This window comes from Lepisosteus oculatus, chromosome 14 (genome assembly GCF_040954835.1).
Source record: "Lepisosteus oculatus isolate fLepOcu1 chromosome 14, fLepOcu1.hap2, whole genome shotgun sequence".
In the NCBI taxonomy this organism is placed as follows: domain Eukaryota; kingdom Metazoa; phylum Chordata; class Actinopteri; order Semionotiformes; family Lepisosteidae; genus Lepisosteus; species Lepisosteus oculatus.
Genome location: NC_090709.1, coordinates 58,319,176 through 58,346,421, shown reverse-complemented (window position 1 = coordinate 58,346,421; position 27,246 = coordinate 58,319,176). Strand labels below are relative to the sequence as shown.

The window sequence follows — 27,246 nt, the reverse complement described above, 5'->3', positions numbered from 1 at the left end:
TGCGGCGGCGCGGGTTGTACACCCAAACCCAGTCCCCGGGCTGGAAGGCAGGCCCCCTGCAGCGCAGGTCGTAGTACCGCTTCTGCCGGACCCCCGCCTGTGTCAGGTGGGTCCGTGCAAAGCTGTGCACCCGCTGCATCCGCTGCCGCAGGTCCCAGTCGTAGTCCAGTCCAGCCGGCGGTGCCGACCCGTCTCCGGGCGGCGGGCCGAAGACCAGGTCCACCGGGGTTCGCATTTCCCGGCCCAGCATGAGCGAGGCCGGGGTGCACCCGGTGGATTCCTGGACCGCGGTCCTGTACGCCCAGAGCGCAAGGGGGAGGTGGCGGTCCCAGTCCATAGGAGCCCCCACCTGGTGTTGTTGGAGGGGGGCCCGGGAGCGCTCGGGGGGACCCTTCTGCGGCACGCACACCGCACACGTTCGGCAGTACCGCTGCACGTCCCGGTGGCAAAGACCCCAATAAAAACGGCCTCGGAGACGCTGCAGGGTTTTTTTACCGCCGAAGTGCCCCACGCCCGGCTGGCCGTGCACCGCTCGGAGCACCGCCCCCCGGAGCGACCGAGGCACCACCAGCTGCCACCGTACCTCGCCACTGGAGGGTACCCGCCACCCCCGGCGCAGCACCCCGTCCTTTACCTCCAAGGCCTCCCACAGGGCGCAGAGGGCCTTGACGGACTTCGGGTGCGGGGCGAGCTCCTCTCGCGTAGGCCGCACTCCTGCTGCCCTCCAGCGGAGCACCGGCCCCACATCAGGATCAGCTGCCTGACGCTGCGCCCTCCCGGGCCGTGGCCGCGGTGCTCACCCCTGCCGCGGTGCGGACAGCCTCCTCACGCTGCTCCCGCCGGGCGCAGTGGTGGCAGTCCGCGGCCTCGCAGGGGTGCCACGAGAGAGCGTCGGCATTGAGATGGCGAGACCCCGCACGGTGCACGACAGTTAAGTCGTACTCCTGCAGGATCTCTATCCATCGCGCCATCTGCCCCTCTGGCTCCTTAAAGTTGAGCAGCCAGGTGAGGGACGCATGGTCGGTCCTCAGCCGGAACCGGGTCCCGAACAGGTACGGCCTGAAGTGGTGGACCGCCGCCATCACCGCCAGCAGCTTGCGACGGGTCACGCAGTAGTTCCGTTCAGCCCTAGTCAAAGCCCGACTATAGTAGGCCACTACGCGCTCCCAATCCAGCCCCTCCTGCGTCAACACCGCACCCACCCCCGAGTCACTCGCGTCGGTGTCGAGAACATACGGCAACCGCGGGTCGGGGTAGGCCAGCACGGGGGCCCCCACCAGAGCTTCACGCAACCGGCCGAAGGCAGTCTCACAGCCCGAGTCCCAGTCAAAACGGCGGCCCTTGTCGGTGAGGCGGTGCAGCGGGGCAGCGATGCTGGCAAAGTCCCAGACGAACCTCCGGTAGTACGAGGCCAACCCCAGAAAGCTGCGGAGCTCCGCGACGGTGTGTGGAGTCGGCCAGTCCCTCACTGCGGCGACCTTACCTGGGTCCGTAGCCACCCCTCGCGGTCCAACAACATGTCCCAGGAAGCTCAACTCCCGCCGCAGGAGCTCGCATTTGCGGGGGTTGAGCCTCAGGCCAGCACGGCGGATGCAGGCCAGCACCGCCTGGAGGTTCGTCAAGGCCTGGTCGAAGCCCCGGGCATGAACCAGCAGATCGTCCAGATACAGCACACACTGGTTCTGCGGGACAGATGCCAGCACCCTCTCCATCAGCCTCTCGAACGTCGCCGGGGCATTGCACAGGCCAAAAGGCATGACAGTAAACTGCCAGAGGCCCTGGCCGATAGAAAAGGCCGTCTTCGAGCAAGCATTGGGAGCAAGCGGTACCTGCCAGTAGCCACAGCGGAGGTCCAGGGAGCTGAACCAGGTCGACCCGGTGATGTAGTCTAGGGCGTCATCTATCCTTGGCAGGGGGTACGAATCTTTCCGGGTGACCTCGTTCAGCTTGCGGTAGTTGACGCAGAACCTCCACGAGCCGTCTTTTTTTTTAACCAGTACAGCTGGCTCAGACCACGGGCTCGCGGAGGGCTCAATCACCCCCGCTGCGGCCATCTCCCGGATCTTTTCCTCGGCGGCGGTCCGCTTGGCGTGGACCATGCGTCCTGGTGGGATGCGGATGGGCCGAGCATCGCCGGTGTTGATCTCGTGTTGGACCAGGGCAGTGCGGGTGCAGTCCTCATCCCTCGCCGCAAAGAGGTCTTCGTTCTGGGCGAGTAGCTCCTGGAGCCGCTGCCGCTGGTCCTGATCGAGGCCCTCGCAGCTCCGCTGGAAGAGGTCCTCAACGGCACGCTTCGCTTCCACGCAACGCTCGGTCCCCGCCGCCGCCTTGTCTGGCCCCCCGGCCGACTCAGGGGCAGGATCCGGCACGCTCGCTCCCCGGCTCGCAGGCCTGGTCTGCCCCGGCGACTGACGCCGCCGCCTCCTCTTGTTTCCCCGGCTCCGGCAAGCCCGCGTCCCTCGGCCTTCGCCGGGTCTGCCCTCCACCAGGCGAAGTCGCTCCCCCTGCCACACCAACTCCTGCCGGTCCAAGTCCAACCTGGCCCCCACTCGCTGCAGTACATCCAGCCCCAGAATGCAGTCCTCCTGGATGGGTGCGAGGTAGCAGGGGTGGCGCACCGTCGCTGCACCCAGACGGAAGGCAAGCACCCGTTTCCCCCGGACTGCAGCGAGCTGTCCCGTCACGGTCCTCAGCCGCAGGCTGGAGGCCTCCCATCCTGGGGGGTTGGTGCCCTCGGTGTCGGGGAGGACGCCCGGCCGGAGTAGGGTCACTGATGAACCGGTGTCGAGTAGGGCCAGGCAGGGTTGGTCCTCAATCCGGCAGTGGAGGTACAGGCCCCGGCTACAGCCGACTCGCCCCACGGTGGCGTGAGGGGCGCCGGTTTTTACAGCGCTCTCCGGAGCGGGGGTTGAGGTGTTCAAGGGCGGCCTTCCCCGCGCTGAGCCGCCCTGTTCCTGTTTCCCGACGCCGATCGAGGAGTGCGAGGTTCGGGTGCCCGGCAGAACCGGGCTCGGTGTCCTCTCTTCCCGCAGCGGTTGCAAATCAGCGTGCGGGGCTGTTCCGCGGCGGTCGCTGCACGGGCTGGCTCCTCTTCCCCCTCGCTGGATTCCTCCGTCGCCGCCTCGATCAGCCGGCAGGGCGCACTGCGTCTGCTGGCGCTGCCAGTCACCCCGAACACTACCTCAGCCCGTGTAGCAAGGGCCAAGGCCTGCTCCAGCGATGTTGGCGCGGCCAGCTGCACGTGGCGCCGCAGCTCCTCGGGCGAGAGGGCCTTGAGAAAAGCCTGGAGAGCCATCTCCCGCTGCGCCTCCCGGGGGAAAGTTGGGTATCCTCGGCGGGCGAGGAACATGACATCCGCGGCGACCGGGCCCAGTCGCTCTCCTGGTCGGCGCCGCCGCAGGGCCAGCCTCTCCCGCATCAAGTCCGGCGCCTCCTCTACACCGAAGCGCAGCTGGAGGGCTGCTGCCAGCGCCGTGTATTCGCCTCTGTCCTCCTCCGGGACGTCCAGGAGCACCTGGCAGGCCGCTCCTTCCAGCGCCGCCGCCAGGTGGCCGGCCATCTCCACCTGTCATCAGCCATTCGTCTGGGCCGCAAGCTTGAACTGCTCCTCGTAGGTTTCCCAAGGCGCTTCCCTGTCGTAGCGACCGGGTTGCACCCGCGCTGATGGGTGTGGGAATCGCTGATCGGCTCCGGAGGGAGGGTATCTTCTCTTTGGGGCATCCACTGGGTGGGAGTAGAGGGCAGTCGCCATAATTCTACCAGCAGGACCACTACTGGATAGCCCTGGTAAGGGCTGTGGCCACCTGTCGCACCCAGGAGTTGCTCAGACTCTCTATGTGCGCTGCCGATGGGTTCTGTCTCTTTTAGAGTCAGCCAGCACTTGACAGATTTGGCTAATGTCTGCCAAGATTTGTCCATCCTTCCTGCTTCTGACACCAATGTAGTGTTTACAGGTTCTTCTCAGAACAAAGGACCAGTGGAGACGCGATTAACAAACCAAGCAATAGCTTTATTCTTTAACAACCACAAAACCAAACACAGGATATACACCCACATGAGGAGACTGACAGAACACGTACACATCTTTAGGGTGGTAATTACTTAACAACACGCTATACACTTATAAGACTACACAGGGCACTAGAACTACTAGGACATTATTTACACAGGTAGGGTCAGCCGCTGGAAAGCAGGGATATTAAGGAAATGGGTGGCACCCAAGCACATGTTAAAGAAAAAAACTTGGCTTCTTAAAAGTGATTATGATAGCCACAGGACAGAAGAGACAGTGCACTGTGGTCCAATAATGACTGTGTTGAAACAGCCAGAGAGTGCTGCATGCCATGGAGATGGAAAAGGTAGCTCATCCCAGTCAATCGCAAGGTTGTGTAGGACTGCACATGACCTGATGATGATGGTGCTGGCTCTTGATGGACTGGTATACAAACCAAATGACAGCCAAGCAAAGCGTTAGTTGTTTTACAATTCCGAAAGATTGTTCAAAGTGGCTTCTTGCATTTTTATGACTCCTGTTATAGTGCTTCTCTTGTAATGTTGTAGGATTGTGCACAGGTGTCAGAAGATATAGTCATAAAGAATAACCACAGGCAAAACAACATGCCAGCTTGCTCTTCCCTACTTTGAAAGAAAGATATTGGAACTGATTAAAGAACTTAACTTGAAATGTAAGCTCCTACTGACACAGGAGAGAGAGTTCTGAAAAGTAAGCACAAGGCACACTGTGGATAAATAAATGTATTAATTTAAAAAAAGAAATACTGAGAAGGTCAGAGGAACAATAATTGTTGTATTTATTTGCTCAGGTAGTTTTATAAGTTTAACTTTCAGTAAAGTTCTGTTAAAAATAAAACTGGTCATTAGTTGGCGTCTTTTGTAATGATTTAGCAATAGTGACATGTCGGCTTGTTCGACTGGAGTGTTAAACAAAATTAATACAGTAGCGTCCTGTCTCAAGTGTACAGCTGCAGTTCTCGTTTGTTTCGTGACTAATTGCAATTGCATTAGTCTGTGTAAAAAAAGACTTCTGCAGCTCCAGTGGTGCGATCGAACTCATGCTGAGATTGAGTTCAAGCCTCACCTGGAGCAGTGTGGCCTATATTTTCAACTATTTAAACTAACTGACCAGTTTAGGTCCTGTTAAGTATTTGCTGGAGATCAGGTCTAAATTAACATGAAAGGAACAAGTAAAGGTTTGTTCCTTGTCAGACCTGAAGAAGGCTCCAAAGCTCAAACGTTGTTTGCTTCTCTTTTCAGCATGGAATAAAATTTTACTTGTTCCTATGCAGTCCACACATGCTGACACAGCTCCCTACTTAAATTACCATCAGCAATGGACCTCCAGCAGACCTATACACAAATATATGAGAGAGGTCTACTGAAACGAGAGGAGCACGATGGAGTACCGAAGACTTGAAAAAGCACTCACTTTTCTGTGTTTTTGTTGTTACCCAGATTTGTTTTTAATGTTCTTTTTCTCTTTGTTTTGAAGTTGTTCTGTTTTTTTTTTCTTTTTTGTAGGTGTTAGACTACTACAGGGATTTACCTAGGTTCTATTAAGACTTCTTTTATCAAAACATATTTTATTAATAAAAGCATGATTTCTTAATAATCAACTTTAATGTTATCTTTATTAGTAGCTGTATTACAGGTAATGCATGCACAGCCTTTATTATGCTATAGTGAATTTTCAGGTATCCCATGGAGGGAAGAGAACTGAAATTAAGGAAATACTTATTTAAAGGGGTCTTAAAGTCTTAAAAGTGTTCTGTCACATCTGGGTGTTAATTGAATAGATTTGTTGTATTATTTCATATGATTTGACTCTACACTTGTGTTTCTCAGGAGACAGCAGTAATATTGGGGATTTGCGGGTACAGATAATAAATTATACTATACAAGTGTAGAGGTTTGATGGGTTTACTGAGACAATTATTAATTGTAGCAGTAATCACGAGGTTGTTCGTTGTGGTTTTTAGAAAATCAATCGTCAGAACAACTAACAACGCACACACACGGGTTCAATACACGAGATACATTTATTCATATAAATTGTGCACCAAACATATACTAGTCTGCCTGGATACGAGCAGCAGACCTTACTGTGAGGGTTATCAATATACAAAGTATATAATCTCGAAGAGATGCAAACACAAAGAGATACACAACAGAGAATATATGTCAATATATATCGTTCGGTTACCAAATCGCTAATCAGTGTTATTACCCACTGTTACTCTAAACTCGGAAGTAAATACATTACTCATGAATTAAATTGATAACAACTTGTGTTGAGGTACAATTGAATTCTCGAGACGCAATGTAGAACATGGGGTTTACTTATCCACTTTGTATGGATTTGGAATTTCCCGGCACGAACACCAAACCAGCTGACAGGCTCTGTTGCAGCCTCGGTCCCAGCGGTTGTCCAATGGGTGTTGTCCCGGCGTCCTCTGGCTACTGGCCAACCAGTCGAGGTGCAGCTCGGAGTAGGACGGGCGGAGGAATCTGACTGCGGCGCGCAGGGCAGTCGTTGCTCCGAGGGGATCTACCAGCAGTCCGGCTGGCTAGTAGAAAGTCTCTATGCACTATGCACTCTATGCAGTGTGACGGCTAGTCCTCACAAGTCACTCTTTTGCCCAGGAAGAAGCTGGTTTGTTCCCGGTCCAGCGCTGCTTCTGAATAAGCTATGCAGGTTGTCGACGAGGGTCCAACTGTGGGCTGCCGTTGATCAAGCGGAGCGTTCACGTTGGTAGAATTCTGAGTATGTACGGGATCCTCGGCCCCGCGCTTAGAACAAAGTCCAAGTCCCTTTGCAGACAACAGCCTTTGTCACGTGATTGTCTCTGAGGATGCGCGAAAATGGCCAAGGAGAGCCCTGATCTGAGCTTGCGCTCCCTTTTTGACCAAGACCCAGATGTGTGCTGATTGGTTGAGAGTTTGGCGGGCATTGGAGACCCACGTGGTATTACCACGCCCTGCCAGTCTCTGATTGATTGATCAAGGTGAGATATGAGTCACTTACTCCTGACACTTAGGAATGCAGCCCAGATGTCCATTCATCACTCCCTAGACAGATAGGTGCCAATGGATGACCATTGATCATGATAGCCAGGCTTAGCTAAATGCATCCCCATTTGGGAGCTGTCCCTTATCAAAAGAAAACATCCTAAATCAGCCTGCATGAATACTTTCTCTGTGGCTGCAACACAGAGATGGAGGGTGAGATGGGGTCTCATTAAGGAAAGCACACCAACGCTTAATTCTGTCTTATTAACAAGCATTGCCGCTACACATGTCAACCAGGAAGCCTGTGTCATTATGTCTTGTAAAAGAATTTAAAGCCTACAAACAGGATCAAACAACATCACAATCTGATGAACTAATGCATATACATTTTTTTAGATAGATACTTTATGGATCCCATAAGGGAAATTGCAGTGCAACAGCAGCTTAACACAGACAACACAGCCACAGTGTAACGAATGATACAATAAACATAGTACAATACATACAGATGCAGCCATTCAAAGTGCACGGCACAGTCATGTACCGGAGGTTACTGGTTAAGGCCTCGCGCATCGCAAAGCGCGATGATGCAAAATATCGCACCACGAGTGCCCCTGTCGGTCAACCAATCACGTACCGCGGTATTTTGCGTCATGATGCGCAAGGCCGTAGCCAATTACCCGCGGTATGTGTCTGTGCCGCGTACTTTGAGTGGCTGCATCTGTATACGTATAGCTGTATTTTCGCCGTGATATATACGTATATTCAACGAATCACTGCCCACTGGGTGTGCGGACCTTTTCTTATTTACCTTGTGCAATCGTTTTTCATAAAATGTAATTGTATTATAGCATGAACCCCTGGCGATTTTCTTGATACGTTATATGTGCTCTTGTTTGTATTGTATGTATTTTTGTTGTTCAAATACAAAGTAAAAAGCACAATTTTCCGGATGCAGCTGCTGTGAAAAAATCAAGGGTGCTGTACGCAGAGGTCTGAAGCCTGCTCCACAGGAAAACTTTATCCAGAAACTTTATGTTAAAGAAGTCGAGATCTCACCATGAGAGGGGAAGCATCTCAGAAAAAGCAGGTGCAGTCGGTTCCACAGTCATAACGCCACTAAGTTGGATGACAAGAGCAGGAGCCACCCGGCTTCCTCCAGGCAAGTAATTAGACAAAGAGACAAGGCACAGCGGGTAGTGTGGCTGAGCAGTCTAAGGTGCTGGCTTAAGGCTCCAGGTTCTTTGGGGGCATGGGTTCAACATTTGTCTTTCATCTTTCGCAAGCTGTATAGATTTCTTTAAAAACAAGTTTTGGAAAAAGGAAACGAACACTTGCATTCACATAAATTAAAAGGCATGGGATTTACCTATAATGATAAACTCTGTACAGAAGAAAGGCACCGCTGGGAATCGGACGCAGGATCTCCTGTTTACTAGCCAGCTAAGCCAATTAAGCTAAATCTGTTCCACAGATGTACAATGTGCCTTTCCTCTTGTCGTATTCAAGAGTACTGACTGCGTGAGCTCCTCACTATGTGTCCTGTACTCTACTGTGATTTCATTTAGATCATCTACGTGGAGTACAGTGACAAGATCGCCTTGAATATTTTCACTTTGAGTAAGTCATTGAAGAAAATAGAAGATGTCAGAGTGGCCTCATCAACAATCCACTCAGGCAGCGCACCTCTGTAAAGTGCTGTTTGTTCACATCGATTGGCTTTTTTTTGCCTTCATTCATGCAAGTAGTACAGGCAGACGCCCCTATTCTGCCGTGACCCAGATTCGAACCGAGGTTGTTGCGACCACAATACAAAGTACTGACCACTATACAATCATGGCAAGTTACCAAAACACACGCTGGGGGTGGAAAAGGCTGTGCTCTCTCGTGTGACAGGAGTCACCTGCTCTTGCTTTCCAAAAGATCAACACCATGTACGAAAGAGACACATTAAAACCACTCAAACATGTGCAAAACGTGCGAGAAGAGGGGGCTCTTGTTTCCACCTGAAGACTTCTCGCATGTGAGACGAACTGATCATTGCTGCAGCTCGGAAACCTGCAGGAGGTGGGAGGGGTACTCTCGTAGACAGTGCTGACCTTCGGCAAGAGGATTTATACTCTCCAAGATGATATTTGCACTTTCTGGAGAGGAGATTTCTCCATTTCAGTCGCCCGATTTTGTCGATTGCGTGGAGAGGGCTGTAGAATGTGGCACCGCCTTTCCTGCTCTGTCCATGACAGGCGTGCTGGTCTCTGGAGAGAGAGCACGGTCCATCAGCGCACTCCAATAAAGGCACTGGAAGCAGCTAAATCGCATTGGCGAAGCTCAGCGCTGGGCCGCTGGGCACGTCTTACCACCGTTTCCGTAGTGTAGTGGTTATCACGTTCGCCTCACACGCAAAAGGTCCCCGGTTCGAAACCGGGCGGAAACAGACATCTTTTGTCGCCAGGCACAAAAGGGGATTGGGGATTCGCCTAGCGCTGTGATCGAACAGACCCACTGGACCCACCTCTTAGTGTGGCGGGATCTGCACAGTGCATGTCACAGCGCATCCTGCTTTCACTTCAATGTGCTTCCTGATGTACCCCAGTCTCCCGCGTCACAGGTGGGGATACTAACCACTATACTAACGAGGAAGACATCGCTCTCTCCGACCCCCGGCATCGTGTCCCGACCAACCATGCTGGAAGCCGACGCGTGCTGTGATTCCTTTATGGAGCAGAAATGAAAACCGAAGAGCCGAGAGATCATTTCAGCATTTCGCATGTGAGTGGAAAACACAAATGACCAACTCGGAATGACTTGCTTTTGATGCTTTTCAAAGCGTTCTTTGTGCATCGAACAGACCCACTCACCTCTTAATGAGGGATCTGCACAGTGCATGTTTCCTGCTTTCACTTCAATGCGCGTCCTGATGTTGAGTCGTGTGCCGTGCGGAGGCTCTGAAAGTGAGAGCAATGAAAAGGTGCACGGCGCTGTGAAAGAAATGGAGGTTAATACGTCTCTATACATGGATGACGTCACCCTGCTCCTCTCTGACAATGCCTCAATTAGCAGAGCTCTGCAGTGCTGTGATTGGTTCTCTTTGGCTTCCTCTGCAACAATTAACAAATCTAAGAGTGAGATTTTATATCAGAACTGGAGGGAGCCAAAAGAAGGACATGATCTCAGGCTGCAAGAGAAGAGAATTAAGGTCCTGGGGGTGTATTTTGGAGAAGACATGGGACCTCGGTTTTACGCCTCCCCCGAAAGACGGCGCCTGTTTGTGCAGCAGAGTGTCGCCATCAGGATGCTGGGGCATAAGAAAGCCACACAGACCGCAGGGTGAGCGCTCCATACTGGTCCCAGTCACACCTCTTGCAGGAGCAGCAGCAACCTGAGCTTTTCCGGGGGGAATCTCCCATCCGGGTGCCGGCTAGGCTCACACCTGCTGAGCTGCCATGGGTGAGCCCTGTCGAGAGTCGCAGGGTGAGATCTAGTCACCGGGGAGAAACGATACAAGCGAAGGATTACTCGGCTCCCAGCACTTGAAAAGACCGACAAATGACTCGTTCCCGCCGGAGCTGAATGTACCTGCATGTGTCGTGTCGTCTACTTCCCCCGCCCCGCTGTGTTTGCTGTATTGTCTTTGAAGCCGGCCCCTGAGACGAGACGGGCTGTTCCTGTGCCCCAATTAACACTTTACAGGTGCCATTCCCCGGCATTGTGGCCATTGTCGGTGGTCACACGCCATAAGATAAGGTGGAGGAGAGCGGGGCATGCCCAGGGGGCTGTGCGAGGTGAGGTGAGGTGCGACACGCCGGAGCCCCGACGCTACTAATGCGGAGCACTTGTTGAACTGGCATCGAAAGGACGTGTGCGCACGGAGCGAGCCTTCCCTGCGGCGGAGCGTGGAAACTTTCTCCCCGCGCTGCAGGAGTTGTGTGCGCTGCAGCTCGTTTTCTCATTTTGCCCACCCTTTTGAGTGTTAGTGTGGTGTGTGAGTGTGCGAAAGAGTGGGCCCAGCAGGAGGCGGTGGCGTGCGGGGCGAGGAGCTGGCCTAGGCTGCGCGCTTTGTGCTGTGGGTGCGGGCCGCTTGCAGGGGCTTGTACAGCTCATACTTACCTGGCAGGGGAGATACCTTGATCAGCCTGTAGGTGGAGTAGTTGGATTGTTTTCTTGTTTTGTGGATGCAGTGTTTGTTTTGCAGTTCATGAAATGGCAACTTTTGGATCCCGCAAGAATGCTGTGCGTTTTGAGCTTTTGGATGATCTCTTCATGGATCGCATGCAGTTTAGCAGAAAAGTGTTGCAGAAGGAACTTGGCTTTGAACCTCAGCACTTGGATTTCATCTTCGCTCTCCCAGGTCAGAAAGCATTTGAGGTTGTATTTGCTACTTATCCTCTGTTTGAACAATGTGTGGATGTGTTTGAGGCAAAAAGAGGGAAAGTTCCTGTCCTTGAGAAGATCAACTTGCAGCCTCTGACACAGAGAGAGAGGAAAACGGTGCATGTTGTTATGTTCTCGGAACTGGCAAAGACTGAGGACATTCAAACCTGGCTTAACCAGTACTGCACCGTCCACCATGGACTGAGGTTAGAGATGTTGACGGTATAAAAACAGGAGCAAGGAAATTCGAGGTTCGCTTGCTACCGGACAATGTAAATGGAGGCTTAAGGCACCTTCCCTATACAATCCCGCTTGGCGCCTGCAATTGCTATGTTTTTTATGTGGGACAACCAAAGGTGTGTCGGCGCTTTGGTGCTGTGGGACACCTGGCATCGTCCTGCACTGTGAAATGCTGCAAGACCTGTGGCAAACAGGGACATTTAGCCTCTGACTGTTCAATGCTGCCAAAGTGCAATTTATGTGGCTCGGAAGGACACGTTTTTAAGAACTGCCCTCACGCCTACGCCAATAAACTCAAAATGAGAAAGGATGAGGCAGTGCTTGTTTCAGCCAAACCGGCCCAAAAAGCCAAAGCAAACAACAAGTCAAACAAAGAACCCTTGTTGGACAAAGACTCTCAGCCTCCAGCCAGGATCTGTCCTGCTGAGGCTCCGGGGCCAGTGGAAGAGAAATCCACTACGCCCCCACAACTGCAGACTGCACCAGACAAGCACGAGGGTTTGAAAACCCAGAGAATAGCGAGGACCCCTCCCCCACTCCTGCTCCTCAGAACGAGGGCCAGTGTGGGGCCCCCCGGTGGAGCGGGTCCAGCGAGGATACCCAGGATTCAGCGGAGCTGCTTTTCTCAGACTCTGCAAGTGCTAGAGATGTCCTCCTCTCCTCCATCCAGTCCATCACGGAGGATCTGCAGCAGCTGGTGGGTGAGAGGGAAGAGGAGACTGGTGCATCGGCTGCACCCCTTTCCCCTCAGTGCTCCCAGGAGGTGGACTTGAGGAAAAGGAAAAATGACTCTGTTTTCTCCCCGAGCGAGGAGGAAGGAGAGCATGGTGATGGGGACAGCTGGAACCCCTCCACCCCTCCCTCTACCCCCTTCCTTGAAATGGACTCCGTGAACGCTTTTACTGCTGCCACCCTGATGAAGGCTCATTCAGAGGATGGCTGGCAGGAAATTGGTAAGAAGAAAAAGAAAAAGAAGTAAATCAAGAGAGGTATAAAAGCTTTGAAGATAGGTGGGATAAAGAGCCTTCTGTTTGGTCAGGGGACAATAACAACAGAGCCTCTGGCGTGGCCATTCTTTTCAAAGGATGGGCATTCAAATTGAAAAGTATTCAGAGGGTCATAGATGGCAGGTTGCTGTGTGCGGATGTGGAATGGGGGACCGTTAACCTGCGGCTAATCAATGTGTATTGTCCTACTGACGTGGGAGGAAGGGTGGAGCTACTCAAGGCACTCTCTCCCCTATTGTTATGTAGCACAGACGTGATAGTGGGTGGGATTTTAATTGTATCTTAAAGCATACAGACAGGCAGTCTAGCTCTCCGATAAAATTGGATTCCAGCTCACTGGCCCTGCAAAACTTAGTTCAAGACTTTAAACTCTCAGACACATATAGATGTATATATCCCACAACAGCAGGATATACATGGTCAGGGAGGAATAGCAGCTCCAGAATTGACTATTGCTTTGTCTCAGAGAGAGTGAAAGTTGTTGGGGTCACTCTTCAGCCTGTCTTCTTCTCAGATCACCAGGCTTTAGGGTGTAGAGTGGAACTCAAGGGTGGGACTGTCTTTGGCCCAGGCCTCTGGAAACTCAACACAAAGCTGCTAGAGAACGAGGGGGTAGTATCCCGCTACAAGGAGAAACTATCACAGTGGCTGTCCTTGCAGTGTCTGTACAGGTCAGTAGGAGAGTGGTGGGAGGAGGTGAAGGTGAGGACAAAGGGCTTTTTCATGGCTGAGGGAAGGAAGGCTGCTGCCAGACGGAGAAGAGTGCTAGCCAGGAAACAGAGGCAACTGCAGCGTCTCTACACGATGCTGCACAGTGGCTTCGATGTGCTTGAGGATATCACCCTTTTAAAAAAGGACATCTGGAGCATAGCCGAAGAAAGCAGTCGAGGAGTGCTGTTAAGAAGCAGAGTGCAGTTCTTGGAAGAAAATGAGAAGTGTACTCGCTTCTTTTTCAGTAAAGTGGTAGGCTCCAAGTCTGTCATGGAAAGTGTAGTTGATGAGGAGGGAAGAGAGAGTACAGAGCTGAGTGCTATTCTCTCCTGCATCGAGGCCTTCTTGTCACGGACGTCCAAGGGGACTAACCGTGGGGAGCAGGAGGGCGGAAAAAGACCCATATGCGTAGCGGCGAGACGGGAAAAAGGCCCGGGCTCATTAGTGCAAAGAGTTCAGGAATGCCGTATAGAAACCTGTGCCCTCAGGGAGTGGACGTGGGGCGCCCTGGTGCTAGGCGGGTCTCAGGACATCCGAACGTCAGTGCTGAGCGAGGACAGAGTGCAAGACCCGGAAATATATAGCCCAAGGGAAAGAGAGGGCAAGAAGGACAGCAGACCAGAAACTAGGGACAGGACAGAGAAGGACCGCCCTCTGGCTGCAGAGGGCGTGACACTTCTACTCAAGACTGTACAGCTCTACAGAGGTAAAGGATGAAGAAATTCATTTTTTTACCTCAAAGCTAGAAAAAATTTTGAGTGAAGAAGATAGGGAAGTACTTTTGGGGGATTTGACAGTAGAAGAGCTGAGAGGCTATGGAGAGCTTACAGAAGGGGAAAACTCCGGGTGCTGACAGGCTCCCTAAAGGGGCGTCTGCTTTTACTACTCGCACGAATGAAGGCAAAAAAAAGCCAATCGATGTGAATGAACGGCGCTTTACAGAGGAGTACTGCCTGACTGGATCGTTGATGAACGACAGAGGCCACTCCGAGCTCTTCTCGATTTTCTTCAATGACTTACTAAGGATCTTCTTCACATTCGCCCATGCAGGCGAAGCCAGTTACACCAAAGCAAACGCAGGAAAGTGCAATTCAAACAGAGACCAGGAGGGACTTTTTTACACCGAGAGTGGTCGGAGAATAGAACAATGCGCCCAGCCCTGTTGCTGGTACCGATTCTTGATGAGATCTTGGGCTCACTAAGAAGCCCCCGCTGGATGCTAATCTTTCTGTTGTTCTTGCAGGTCCTGCGCTGCTTTTGAGCTGACAGAGCTCATCCTGGTCTGTCGGCACAGCCCAATTGCAAATGATCGGCTCTGCATACAGAAGGAACGTGCGTTTGGTACAAGAGTGCATGAAGGCACCGATAAGACATTGGGAACAAATGACCGGTCGCTCAATACCTCTCTGAAGTACAGGAGCGTGCAAAACGAGGCTGTTTCCACCCGGTCTCAAACCGGGGACCTTTCGTGTGTTAGGCGAACGTGATAGCCGCTACACTACGGAAACCTGCAGGGACTGCTGCTGTTGTCTCGCTTGCGTTTCGGGCTGAGAAAGGGAAGCGTCACTTTAGGCAGGGGGAGCTGAAGAGAGGAACAAAGGGCGCCATGAAATAGAATGCCAAAACCCAGGATCAAATCAGGGACCTTTAGATCTTCAGTCTAACGCTCTCCCAGCTGAGCTATTTCGGCGGTGCCGAGAGCACACAGCCACCTGCTCCAGCCTTCCTGTGTTGCGGCATGAGCGCACCAAGAGTAGCGGGAGAGTGTTGCAGGAACGTCACTCAGAAGGAAAGCCACCCAGCTGCGCCCTCTGAGCTCTGTCCAGCGCATCTTCCTCGCATGGACTCCTGCCTGCGACGGGCAGGAAACAATTAGCAAGAACAGAACGACACCCCATGGGTGTCTCATGACCGCACCTTAGGTTGTGACACGTGCAGGTGTGAGGGGTTGCCGGGCTACTTTGGAGCGGAGCTTGGGCGGAGGGGGGGCGGGAAAGCAGACAAAGAGGTGACACCTCAAGGTCTGCACGATCACAGCTCTCCGCCGCCCCAGGCTTCCGCTCGATAAGCTACTGGACACACCCGCCCCTCCTCACACAGACCGTGGAAAAGCCCCCGAGTGGGAGGGCTCTCTCTTCCTCCCAGGAGCTCTTGGACACGACGCACAGACAGGGAGCGGGGAGCCGCCGCCTGCAAACATGGCTCCAGGCAGGACTCCACTCCGCAGGAGCCGCAGAGCAGAGGAGATGAGGGCAGCTTAGCTCCTGTGCAGAGACCTGAGCTGTTGTTGCTGTGGATGCTGTCTTTTCTGCACTCGGGGTAGGAGTGAATGTTGAGTTGCCCTTAGAAATGAAGCAGAGCACTTCAACGGCACGGGTGTGTGTGTGTGTGCGCCCTGGTGATTCTGGGAGACAGATCGAACCTGGGCTAAAAGAGAGGGGGCTTAGCCCTCTTCCATTTGCTAGTTCAAAGTTGTACAACCCATTTGTATCTGCTAGGCGGCGCAGTCGTCGTGCACAAAGAACGCTTTGAAAAGCGTCAAAGGCAAGTCATTCCGAGTTGGTCGTTTGTGTTTTCCGTTCAGACGCGAAATGCTGAAATGATCTCTCGGCTCTTCGGTTGTCATTTCTGCTCCGTAAAGGGATCACAGCACGCGTCGGCTTCCAGCATGCTGGGTCGGGACACGATGCCGGGGGTTGGAGAGAGCGATGTCTTCCTCGTTAGTATAGTGGCAAGTATCCCCGCCTGTCACGCGGGAGACCGGGGTTCGATTCCCCGACGGGGAGTAGCTTTTCTTTCACCTCCTTAGAGAAATGACTGCCTTTCACTTCTCTGTTTTCTTTCACAGCGTCGTGCACCTTTTCATTGCTCTCGCTTTCAGAGCCTCCGCACGGCACACGACTCGACATCAGGAAGCACATTGAAGTGAAAGCAGGAAGCGCTGCGACATGCACTGTGCAGATCCCGCCACACTAAGAGGTGAGTGGGTCTGTTCGATGCACAAAGAACGCTTTGAGAAGCGTCAAAGGCAAGTCATTCCGAGTTGGTCGTTTGTGTTTTCCGTTCAGACGCGAAATGCTGAAATGATCTCTCGGCTCCTCGGTTGTCATTTCTGCTCCGTAAAAGAATCACAGCACGCGTCGGCTTCCAGCACGGTGGGTCGGGACACGATGCCGGGGGTCGGAGAGAGCGATGTCTTCCTCGTTAGTATAGGACCTGTCACCTGTCCCCACCTGTCACGCGGGAGACTGGGGTACATCAGGACGCGCATTGAAGTGAAAGCAGGATGCGCTGTGACATGCACTGTGCAGATCCCGCCACACTCAGAGGTGAGTGGGTCTGTTCGATCACAGCGCTAGGCGAATCCCCAATCCCCTTTTGTGCCTGGCGACAGAAGATGTCTGTTTCCGCCCGGTTTCGAACCGGGGACCTTTCGCGTGTGAGGCAAACGTGATAACCACTACACTACGGAAACGGTGGTAAGACGTGCCCAGCGGCCTAGCGCTGAGCTTCGCCAATGCGATTCAGCTGCTTCCAGTGCCTTTATTGGAGTGCGCTGATGGACCGTGCTCTCTCTCCAGAGACCAGCACGCCTTTTCATGGACGGAGCAGGAAAGGCGGCGCCACATTCTACAGCCCTCTCCACGCAATCGACGAAATCGGGCTACTGAAGTGGAGAAAATTGCCTCTCCAGAAAGTGCAAATATCATCTTGGAGACTATAAATCCTATTGCCGAAGGTCAGCCCTTTCTACCAGAGTAACCCTCCCACAGCGATGATCAGCTCGTCTCACACGCGAGAAGTTTCGGTTGGAAACAAGCGCCCCCTCTTCTCGCACGTTTTGCACGTTCGAGTAGTTTTAATGCGGCTCTTTCGTACACGGTGCTGATCTTTTGGAAAGCAGGAGGCAAAACCGAGTCGAACCGCCTGGGTGAAAACCAGGAACCCTAACCGCTAGACTATATGGCAGCGAACAACCATGCTGTTCCCGGCATCATGCAAGCAAACTACATAAATATGAGAAAACACGCAAGAGAGTTGTCACTCAGAGTGTCGAAGGGTCGATGTATACTGGGGCTCAGTTGAAATGCAACGTCAGGACTTTTCCGAATTATGTCACACGAAGAGAGCACAGCCCTTTCCGCCCTGCCGCGTGTGTCTCGGTAACTCGCTGTGATCGTATAGTGGTCAGTACTTTGCGTTGTGGCCGCAACAACCCCGGTTCGAATCCGGGTCTCGGCAGAATAGGGGCGTCTGCTTCTACTACTCGCACGAATGAAGGCAAAAAAAAAGCCAATCGATGTGAACGAACGGCGCTTTACAGAGGAGTACTGCCTGACTGGATCGTTGATGAACGACAGAGGCCACTCCGACCTCTTCTCGGTTTTCTTCAATGACTTAATAAGGATCTTCTTCACATTCGCCCATGCAGGAGAAGCCAGTTACACCAAAGCAAACGCAGGAAAGTGCATTTCAAGCAGAGACCAGGAGGGACTTGTTTACACCGAGAGTGGGCGGAGAATGGAACAATGCGCCCAGCCCTGTTGCTGGAGCCGATTCTTGATGAGCTCTTGGGCTCACTAAGAGGCCCCCGCTGGCTGCTAATCTTTCTGTTGTTCTTGCAGGTCCTGCGCTGCTTTTGAGCCGACAGAGCTCGTCCTGGTCTGTCGGCACAGCCCAATTGCAAATGATCGGCTCCGCGTACAGAAGGAACGTGCGTTTGGTACAAGAGTGCACGAAGGCACCGGAAATACATTGGGAACAAATGACCGGTCGCTCAAGACCTCTGTGAAGTAGAGGAGCGTGCAAAACGAGGCTGTTTCCGCCCGGTCTCGAACCGGGGACCTTTCGCGTGTTAGGCGAACGTGATAGCCGCTACACTACGGAAACCTGCAGGGACCGCTTCTGGTGTCTCGCTTGCGTTTCGGGCTGAGAAAGGGACGCGTCACTTTAGGAAGGGGGCGCTGGAGAGAGGAACAAAGGGCGCGATGAAACAAAATGCGAAACCCGGGATCGAACCAGGGACCTTTAGATCTTCAGTCTAACGCTCTCCCAACTGAGCTATTTCGGCGGTGCGCAAATCCCGCAGCCACCTGCTCCAGCCTTCCTGTGTTGCGGCATGAGCGCACCAAGAGTAGCGGGAGAGTGTTGCAGGAACGTCACTCAGAAGGAAAGCCACCCAGCTGCGCCCTCTGAGCTCTGTCCAGCGCATCTTCCTCGCATGGACTCCTGCCTGCGACGGGCAGGAAACAATTAGCAAGAACAGAATGACACCCCATGGGTGTCTCATGACCGCACCTTAGGTTGTGACACGTGCAGGTGTGAGAGGTTGCCGGGCTACTTTGGAGCAGAGCTTGGGCGGAGGGGGGGCGGGAAAGCAGACAAAGAGGTGACACCTCAAGGTCTGCACGATCACAGCTCTCCGCCGCCCCAGGCTTCCGCTCGATAAGCTACTGGACACACCCGCCCCTCCTCACACAGATCGTGGAAAAGCCCCCGAGTGGGAGGCCTCTCTCTTCCTCCCAGGAGCTCTTGGACACGACGCACAGACAGGGCGCGGGGAGCCGCCGCCTGCAAACACGGCTCCAGGCAGGATTCCACTCCGCAGGAGCCGCAGAGCAGAGGAGATGAGGGCAGCTTAGCTCCTGTGCAGAGACCTGAGCTGTTGTTGCTGTGGATGCTGTCTTTTCTGCACTCGGGGTAGGAGTGAATGTTGAGTTGCCCTTAGAAATGAAGCAGAGCACTTCAACGGCACGGGTGTGTGTGTGCGCCCTGGTGATTCTGGGAGACAGATCGAACCTGGGCTAAAAGAGAGGGGGCTTAGCCCTCTTCCATTTGCTAGTTCAAAGTTGTACAACCCATTTGTATCTGCTAGGCGGCGCAGTCGTCGTGCACAAAGAACGCTTTGAAAAGCGTCAAAGGCAAGTCATTCCGAGTTGGTCGTTTGTGTTTTCCGTTCAGACGCGAAATGCTGAAATGATCTCTCGGCTCCTCGGTTGTCATTTCTGCTCCGTAAAGGGATCACAGCACGCGTCGGCTTCCAGCATGCTGGGTCGGGACACGATGCCGGGGGTTGGAGAGAGCGATGTCTTCCTCGTTAGTATAGTGGCAAGTATCCCCGCCTGTCACGCGGGAGACCGGGGTTCGATTCCCCGACGGGGAGTAGCTTTTCTTTCACCTCCTTAGAGAAATGACTGCCTTTCACTTCTCTGTTTTCTTTCACAGCGTCGTGCACCTTTTCATTGCTCTCGCTTTCAGAGCCTCCGCACGGCAGTCGACTCGACATCAGGAAGCACATTGAAGTGAAAGCAGGAAGCGCTGCGACATGCACTGTGCAGATCCCGCCACACTAAGAGGTGAGTGGGTGTGTTCGATGCACAAAGAACGCTTTGAGAAGCGTCATAGGCAAGTCATTCCGAGTTGGTCGTTTGTGTTTTCCGTTCAGACGCGAAATGCTGAAATGATCTCTCGGCTCCTCGGTTGTCATTTCTGCTCCGTAAAGGAATCACAGCACGCGTCGGCTTCCAGCACGGTGGGTTGGGACACGATGCCGGGGGTCGGAGAGAGCGATGTCTTCCTCGTTAGTATAGGACCTGTCACCTGTCCCCACCTGTCACGCGGGAGACTGGGGTACATCAGGACGCGCCTTGAAGTGAAAGCAGGATGCGCTGTGACATGCACTGTGCAGATCCCGCCACACTAAGAGGTGAGTGGGTCTGTTTGATCACAGCGCTAGGCGAATCCCCAATCCCCTTTTGTGCCTGGCGACGAAAGATGTCTGTTTCCGCCCGGTTTCGAACCGGGGACCTTTCGCGTGTGAGGCGAACGTGATAACCACTACACTACGGAAACGGTGGTAAGACGTGGCCAGCGGCCCAGCGCTGAGCTTCGCCAATGCGATTCAGCTGCTTCCAGTGCCTTTATTGGAGTGCGCTGATGGACCGTGCTCTCTCTCCAGAGACCAGCACGCCTGTCATGGACGGAGCAGGAAAGGCGGCGCCACATTCTACAGCCCTCTCCACGCAATCGACGAAATCGGGCTACTGAAGTGGAGAAAATCGCCTCTCCAGAAAGTGCAAATATCATCTTGGAGACTATAAATCCTATTGCCGAAGGTCAGCCCTGTCTACCAGAGTAACCCTCCCACAGCGATGATCAGCTCGTCTCACACGCGAGAAGTTTCGGTTGGAAACAAGCGCCCCCTCTTCTCGCACGTTTTGCACGTTCGAGTAGTTTTAATGCGGCTCTTTCGTACACGGTGCTGATCTTTTGGAAAGCAGGAGGCAAAACCGAGTCGAACCGCCTGGGTGAAAACCAGGAACCCTAACCGCTAGACTATATGGCAGCGAACAACCATGCTGTTCCCGGCATCATGCAAGCAAACTACATAAATATGAGAAAACACGCAAGAGAGTTGTCACTCAGAGTGTCGAAGGGTCGATGTATACTGGGGCTCAGTTGAAATGCAACGTCAGGACTTTTCTGAATTATGTCACATGAAGAGAGCACAGCCCTTTCCGCCCTGCCCTGTGTGTCTCGGTAACTCGCTGTGATCGTATAGTGGTCAGTACTTTGCGTTGTGGCCGCAACAACCCCGGTTCGAATCCGGGTCACGGCAGAATAGGGGTGTCTGCTTTTACTACTCGCACGAATGAAGGCAAAAAAAAAAGCCAATCGATGTGAACGAACGGCGCTTTACAGAGGAGTACTGCCTGACTGGATCGGTGATGAACGACAGAGGCCACTCCGACCTCTTCTCGGTTTTCTTCAATGACTTACTAAGGTTTTTCTTCACATTCGCCCATGCAGGGGAAGCCAGTTACACCAAAGCAAACGCAGGAAAGTGCAATTCAAGCAGAGACCAGGAGGGACTTGTTTACACCGAGAGTGGTCGGAGAATGGAACAATGCGCCCAGTCCTGTTGCTGGAGCCGATTCTTGATGAGATCTTGGGCTCACTAAGAAGCCCCCGCTGGATGCTAATCTTTCTGTTGTTCTTGCAGGTCCTGCGCTGCTTTTGAGCCGACAGAGCTCGTCCTGGTCTGTCGGCACAGCCCAATTGCAAATGATCGGCTCCGCGTACAGAAGGAACGTGCGTTTGGTACAAGAGTGCACGAAGGCACCGGAAATACATTGGGAACAAATGACCGGTCGCTCAAGACCTCTGTGAAGTACAGGAGCGTGCAAAAAGAGGCTGTTTCCGTCTGGTTTCAAACCAGGGATCTTTCGCCTGGGAAGCGAACGTGAAAACCACTACACTACGGAAACCTGCAGGGACCGTTGCTGGTGTCTCGCTTGCGTTTCGGGCTGAGAAAGGGAAGCGTCACTTTAGGCAGGGGGCGCTGGAGAGAGGAACAAAGGGCGCGATGAAACAAAATGCCGAAACCCGGGATCTTTAGATCTTCAGACTAACGCTCTCCCAACTACGGAAACGGTGAGAACACAAGTCCACCGGCAGTGAGTATTCAACCTCATTGCGTTACTGCTCCCAACCAGTTGATATCAATTTAATTCCTAAGGGTTATGTACTTGTTTTGAGTATCTAATGTAGAAGTTGTAAACAAGTTCAATTACGAAACGGTCTAAATGAATGATATACGAAACTTATGTCCTCTTGATATGTGTAACTCTTTGTAACTGAATGAATTTATATCTTTTGTATTCTGATAACCCTTACGATGAGATCTGTTAGGTTTACACGCATATTCTATATATTAATAAATGTATCCTCGTGTATTAGTACCTGTGTGTGCGTTGTTTGAGTTATATCGCATGGTTGGATTCTAAGACCATTAAAAGAATCAATTTTGTGATTTACTGCCACAAAAATAATTGAACCAGTAAATTCCCAAACCCCTACAGAACTGGTGCCTCGTGAGAGCACACTACAACAGTGTGTGATCTCCTGTCCCAGCCTGGGGAAAAGTGAGCCAGATACTCAATAATAATAATACAGTGTGATCTACTGTCCCAGCCTGAGGAACACACAGTGAGCCAGTATCTCAATAATAATAATACAGTGCGTGATCTCCTGTACTAGCTTGAGGAACAGTGAGCCAGACTCTCAATAATAATAATACAGTGTGATCTACTGTCCCAGCCTGAGGAACAGTGAGTTTATCTGTCAATAATAATAATACAGTGTGATGTCCTGTCCCAGCCTGAGGAACAGTGAGCTTGTCTCTCAATAATAATAATAATACAGTGTGATCTCCTGTCCCAGCCTGAGGAACCGTGAGCCTGTCTCTCTATAATAATAATACAGTGTGTGATCTCCTGTCCCAGCCTGAGGAACAGACAGTGAGCCTGTCTCTCAAAGATAATAATAATACAGTGTGTGACCTCTTGTCCCAGCCTGAGGAACAGGGACTGAGCCTGTCTCTCAATAATAATAATACAGTTTGTGATTTCCTGTCCCAGCCTGGGGAACAGTGAGCCAGACTCTCAATAATAATAATATAGTGTGATCTACTGTCCCAGCCTGAGGAACAGACAGTGAGCCTTTATCTCAATAATAATAATACAGTGCGTGATCTCCTGTACTAGCCTGAGGAACAGACAGCGAGCCTGTCTCTCAATAATAATAATACAGTGTGTCATCTCCTGTCCCAGCTTGGGGAACAGTGAACCAGACTCTCAATAATAATAATACAGTGCGATCTACTGTCTCAGCCTGAGGAACAGCGAGTTTATCTGTCAATAATAATAATACAGTGTGATCCCCTGTCCCAGCCTGAGGAACAGTGAGCCTGTCTCTCAATAATAAAAGTACAGTGTGTGATTTCCTGTCCCAGCCTGAGGAACAGACTGTGAGCCTGTCTCTCAATAATAATAATACAGTGTGTGATCTCCTGTCCCAGCCTGAGGAACAGACAGTGAGCCTGTCTCTCAAAGATAATAATAATACAGTGTGTGAACTCCTGTCCCAGCCTGAGGAACAGACAGTGAGCCTGTCTCTCAAAGATAATAATAATACAGTGTGTGACCTCTTGTCCCAGCCTGAGGAACAGGGACTGAGCCTGTCTCTCAATAATAATAATACAGTTTGTGATTTCCTGTCCCAGCCTGGGGAACAGTGAGCCAGACTCTCAATAATAATAATACAGTGTGATCTACTGTCCCAGCCTGAGGAACAGACAGTGAGCCTTTATCTCAATAATAATAATACAGTGCGTGATCTCCTGTACTAGCCTGAGGAACAGACAGCGAGCCTGTCTCTCAATAATAATAATACAGTGTGTCATCTCCTGTCCCAGCCTGAGGAACAGTGAGCTTGTCTCTCAATAATAATAATACAGTGTGTGATCTCCTGTCCCAGCCTGAGGAACAGACAGTGAGCCTGTCTCTCAAAGATAATAATAATACAGTGTGTGAACTCCTGTCCCAGCCTGAGGAACAGACAGTGAGCCTGTCTCTCAAAGATAATAATAATACAGTGTGTGACCTCTTGTCCCAGCCTGAGGAACAGGGACTGAGCCTGTCTCTCAATAATAATAATAATACAGTGTGATCTACGTTCCCAGCCTGAGGAACAGACAGTGAGCCTTTATCTCAATAATAATAATACAGTGCGTGATCTCCTGTACTAGCTTGAGGAACAGACAGATAGCCTGTCTCTCAATAATAATAATACAGTGTGTGACCTCCTGTCACAGCCTGGGGAACAGTGAGCCAGATACTCAATTATAATAATACAGTGTGTGATCTGCCGTCCCAGCCTGGGATACAGTGAGTCAGACTCTCAATAATTATAATACAGTGTGATCTACTGTCCCAGCCTGAGGAACAGACAGTGAGCATGTCTCTCAATAATAATAATACAGTGTGTGATCTCCTGTCCCAGCCTGAGGAACAGACAGTGAGCCTGTCTCTCATAGATAATAATAATACAGTGTGTGAACTCCTGTCCCAGCCTGAGGAACAGACAGTGAGCCTGTCTCTCAATAATAATAATACAGTGTGGAATGTCCTGTCCCAGCAAGAGGAACAGACAGTGAGTCTATATCTCAATAATAATAATACAGTGTGTGATCTCCTCTCTCAGCCTGGGGAACACTGAGCCAGTCTCTCAATACTAATAATACAGTGTTTGATATCCTACCCTAGCCTGAGGAACAGTGAGCCTGTCTCTCAATAATAATAATAGAGTGTTTGATTTCCTGTCCCAGCCTGAGGAACAGACTGTGAGCCTGTCTCTCAATAATAATAATACAGTGTGTCATCTCCTGTCCCAGCCTGAGGAACAGTGAGCTTGTCTCTCAATAATAATAATACAGTGTGATCTCCTGTCCTAGCCTGAGGAACAGTGAGCCTGTCTCTCACTAATAATAATATTACACCGTGTGATCTCCTGTCCCAGCCTGGGGAACAGACAGTAAGCCTCTCTCAATAATATTAATGCAGTATGTGATCTCCTGTCTTAGCCTGAGGAACAGACAGTGATCCTGTCTCTCAATAATAATAATCCAGTGTGGGATGTCCTGTCCCAGTCTGAGGAACAAACAGTGAGCCTGTCTCTCAATAATAATAATATAGTGTGGGATCTCCTGTCCCAGCCTGGGGAACAGTGAGCCAGACTCTCAATAATAATACTAATATACTGTGATCTACTGTTCCAGCCTGAGGAACAGACAGTGAGCCTGTGTCTCAATAATAATACTACAGTGTTGGAACTCCTGTCCCAGCCTGGGGAACAGTGAGCCAGACTCTCAATAATAATAATAATACAGTGTGATCTTCTCTCCCAGCCTGGGTAAAAGACCATGAGCCTGTCTCACAATAATAATAATACAGTGTGTGATCTCTTGTCCCAGCCTGAGGAACAGACAGAGAGCATGTCTCTCAATAATAATAATACAGTGTGTGATCTCTTGTCCCAGCATGAGGAACAGACAGTGAGCCTCTCTCTCAGTAATAATAATACAGTGTGTGATCTTCTGTCCCAGCCCAAACGACGACACAGTGTGCCTATCTGTCAATAATAATAATACAGGGTGCGATCTCCTGTCCCAGCCTGAGGAACAGTGTGCCTGTCAATCAATTATAATAATACAGTATGGGATCTCCTGCTCCAGCCTGAGGAACAGACAGTGAGACTGTCTCTCAATAATAATAATACAGTGTGATCTCCTGACCCAGCCTGGGGAACATAAAGTGAGTCTGTCTCTCTATGATAATAATTCAGTGTGGGATCTCATGTCCAACTCTTAGGAACTGACAGTGAGCCTGTCCCTCAGTAATAATAATACCGTGTGTGATCTCCTGCTCCAGCCTGAGGAACATACAGTGAGACTGTCTCTCAATAATAATAATACAATGTGATCTCCTGTCCCAGCCTGGGGAACATACAGTGAGCCTGTCTCTCTATAATAATAATATAGTGTATGTCCTCCTGTCCCAGCCTGAGGAACAGACAGTGAGCCTTTCTCTCAATAATAATAATCCAGTGTGTGCTCTCCTGTTCAAGCCCAAGTGAAGACACAGTGAGCCTATCTGTCAATAATAATAATACAGTGTGTGATCTCCTGTCCCAGTTTGAGGAACAGAGAGTGAGCCTGTCTCTCAATAATAATACAGTGTGTGATCCTCTGTCCCAGCCTGAGGAACAGACAGTGAGCCTGTCTCTCAATAAAAATAATACAGTGTGTGATCCCCTGTCCCAGCCAGAGGAACAGACAGTGAGCCCGTCTCTCAATAATAATAATACAGTGTGTTATCTCCTGTCCCAGCCTGAGGGACAGTGAGCCTGTCAATCTATAATAATAATACAATATGTGATGTCCTGTCTCAGCCTGTGGAACAGAGAGCCAGACTCTGAGTAATAATAATAATAATAATAATAATAATAATAATAATAATAATAATAATAATAATAATAATAATAATAATAATAATACAGTGTGATCTACTGTCCCAGCATGAGGAACAGTGAGCCTGTCTCTCAATAATAATAATACAGTATGTGACCAACTGTCCTAGACTGAGGAAAAGACAGTGAGTCTGTCTCTCAATAATAATAATACAGTGTGGGATCTCCTGTCCCAGCCTCGGGAACAGTGAGCCAGACTCTCAATAATAATAATACAGTGTGGGATCTCCTGTCCCAGCCTGGGGAACAGTGTGCCAGACTCTCAATAATATTAATAATAATAATACAATGTGATCTACTGTCCCAGCCTGAGGAACAGACAGTGAGCCTGTCTCAATAATAATACAGTGTGTGACCACCTGTCCCAGACTGAGGAAAAGACAGTGAGTCTGTCTCTACATAATAACAATACAGTGTGGGATCTCCTGTCCCAGCCTGGGGAACAGTGAGCCAGACTCTCAATAATAATAATACAGTGTGATCTACTGTCCCAGCCTGAGGAACAGACAGTGAGTTTGTCTCTCAATAATAATACAGTGTTATCTCCTGTCCCAGCCTGGGGAACAGACAGTGAGACTGTCTCTCAATAATAAGAATACTGTGTGAGCTCTTGACCCAGCCTGGGGAACATACAGTGAGCCTGTCTCTCTATAATAATAATTCAGTGTGGGATCTCCTGTCCAACTCTGAGGAACAGACAGTGAGCCTGTCTCTAAATAATAATAATACAGTGTGGGATCTCCTGTCCCAGCCTGGCGAACAGTGAGCCAGACTCTCAATAATATTAATAATAGTAATACAGTGTGATCTACTGTCCCAGCCTGAGGTACAGACAGTGAGCCTGTCTCTCAATAATAATATAGTGTGTGACCACCTGTCCCAGACTGAGAAAAAGACAGTGAGTCTGTCTCTCAATAAGTATAATACAGTGTGTGACCTCCTGTCCCAGACTGAGGAAAAGACAGTGAGTCTGTCTCTAAATAATAATGTTACAGTGTGGGATCTCCTGTCCCAGCCTCGGGAA

At 51.1% G+C, this 27,246-nt stretch overlaps 9 non-coding genes across 9 annotated transcripts; 4 read left to right on the top strand and 5 right to left on the bottom strand.

The window, feature by feature from the left end:
• Positions 1-9,387: 9,387 nt before the first annotated feature.
• Positions 9,388-9,460, top strand: trnav-cac (transfer RNA valine (anticodon CAC)). The gene has a single exon. It is a non-coding gene; the product is annotated as a tRNA-Val (tRNA).
• A 5,512-nt stretch (positions 9,461-14,972) lies between these two features.
• Positions 14,973-15,045, bottom strand: trnaf-gaa (transfer RNA phenylalanine (anticodon GAA)). Its single transcript has one exon. It is a non-coding gene; the product is annotated as a tRNA-Phe (tRNA).
• Positions 15,046-16,069: 1,024 nt separating this feature from the next.
• On the top strand, positions 16,070-16,141 carry trnad-guc (transfer RNA aspartic acid (anticodon GUC)). Its single transcript has one exon. It is a non-coding gene; the product is annotated as a tRNA-Asp (tRNA).
• Positions 16,142-16,757: 616 nt separating this feature from the next.
• trnav-cac (transfer RNA valine (anticodon CAC)) lies at positions 16,758-16,830 on the bottom strand. Its single transcript has one exon. It is a non-coding gene; the product is annotated as a tRNA-Val (tRNA).
• Positions 16,831-18,172: 1,342 nt separating this feature from the next.
• On the bottom strand, positions 18,173-18,245 carry trnav-aac (transfer RNA valine (anticodon AAC)). The gene has a single exon. It is a non-coding gene; the product is annotated as a tRNA-Val (tRNA).
• Positions 18,246-18,353: 108 nt separating this feature from the next.
• On the bottom strand, positions 18,354-18,434 carry trnaf-gaa (transfer RNA phenylalanine (anticodon GAA)). Its single transcript has one exon. It is a non-coding gene; the product is annotated as a tRNA-Phe (tRNA).
• A 1,012-nt stretch (positions 18,435-19,446) lies between these two features.
• Positions 19,447-19,518, top strand: trnad-guc (transfer RNA aspartic acid (anticodon GUC)). Its single transcript has one exon. It is a non-coding gene; the product is annotated as a tRNA-Asp (tRNA).
• A 616-nt stretch (positions 19,519-20,134) lies between these two features.
• trnav-cac (transfer RNA valine (anticodon CAC)) lies at positions 20,135-20,207 on the bottom strand. Its single transcript has one exon. It is a non-coding gene; the product is annotated as a tRNA-Val (tRNA).
• Positions 20,208-20,901: 694 nt separating this feature from the next.
• Positions 20,902-20,973, top strand: trnah-gug (transfer RNA histidin (anticodon GUG)). The gene has a single exon. It is a non-coding gene; the product is annotated as a tRNA-His (tRNA).
• The last annotated feature ends 6,273 nt before the right edge of the window (positions 20,974-27,246 follow it).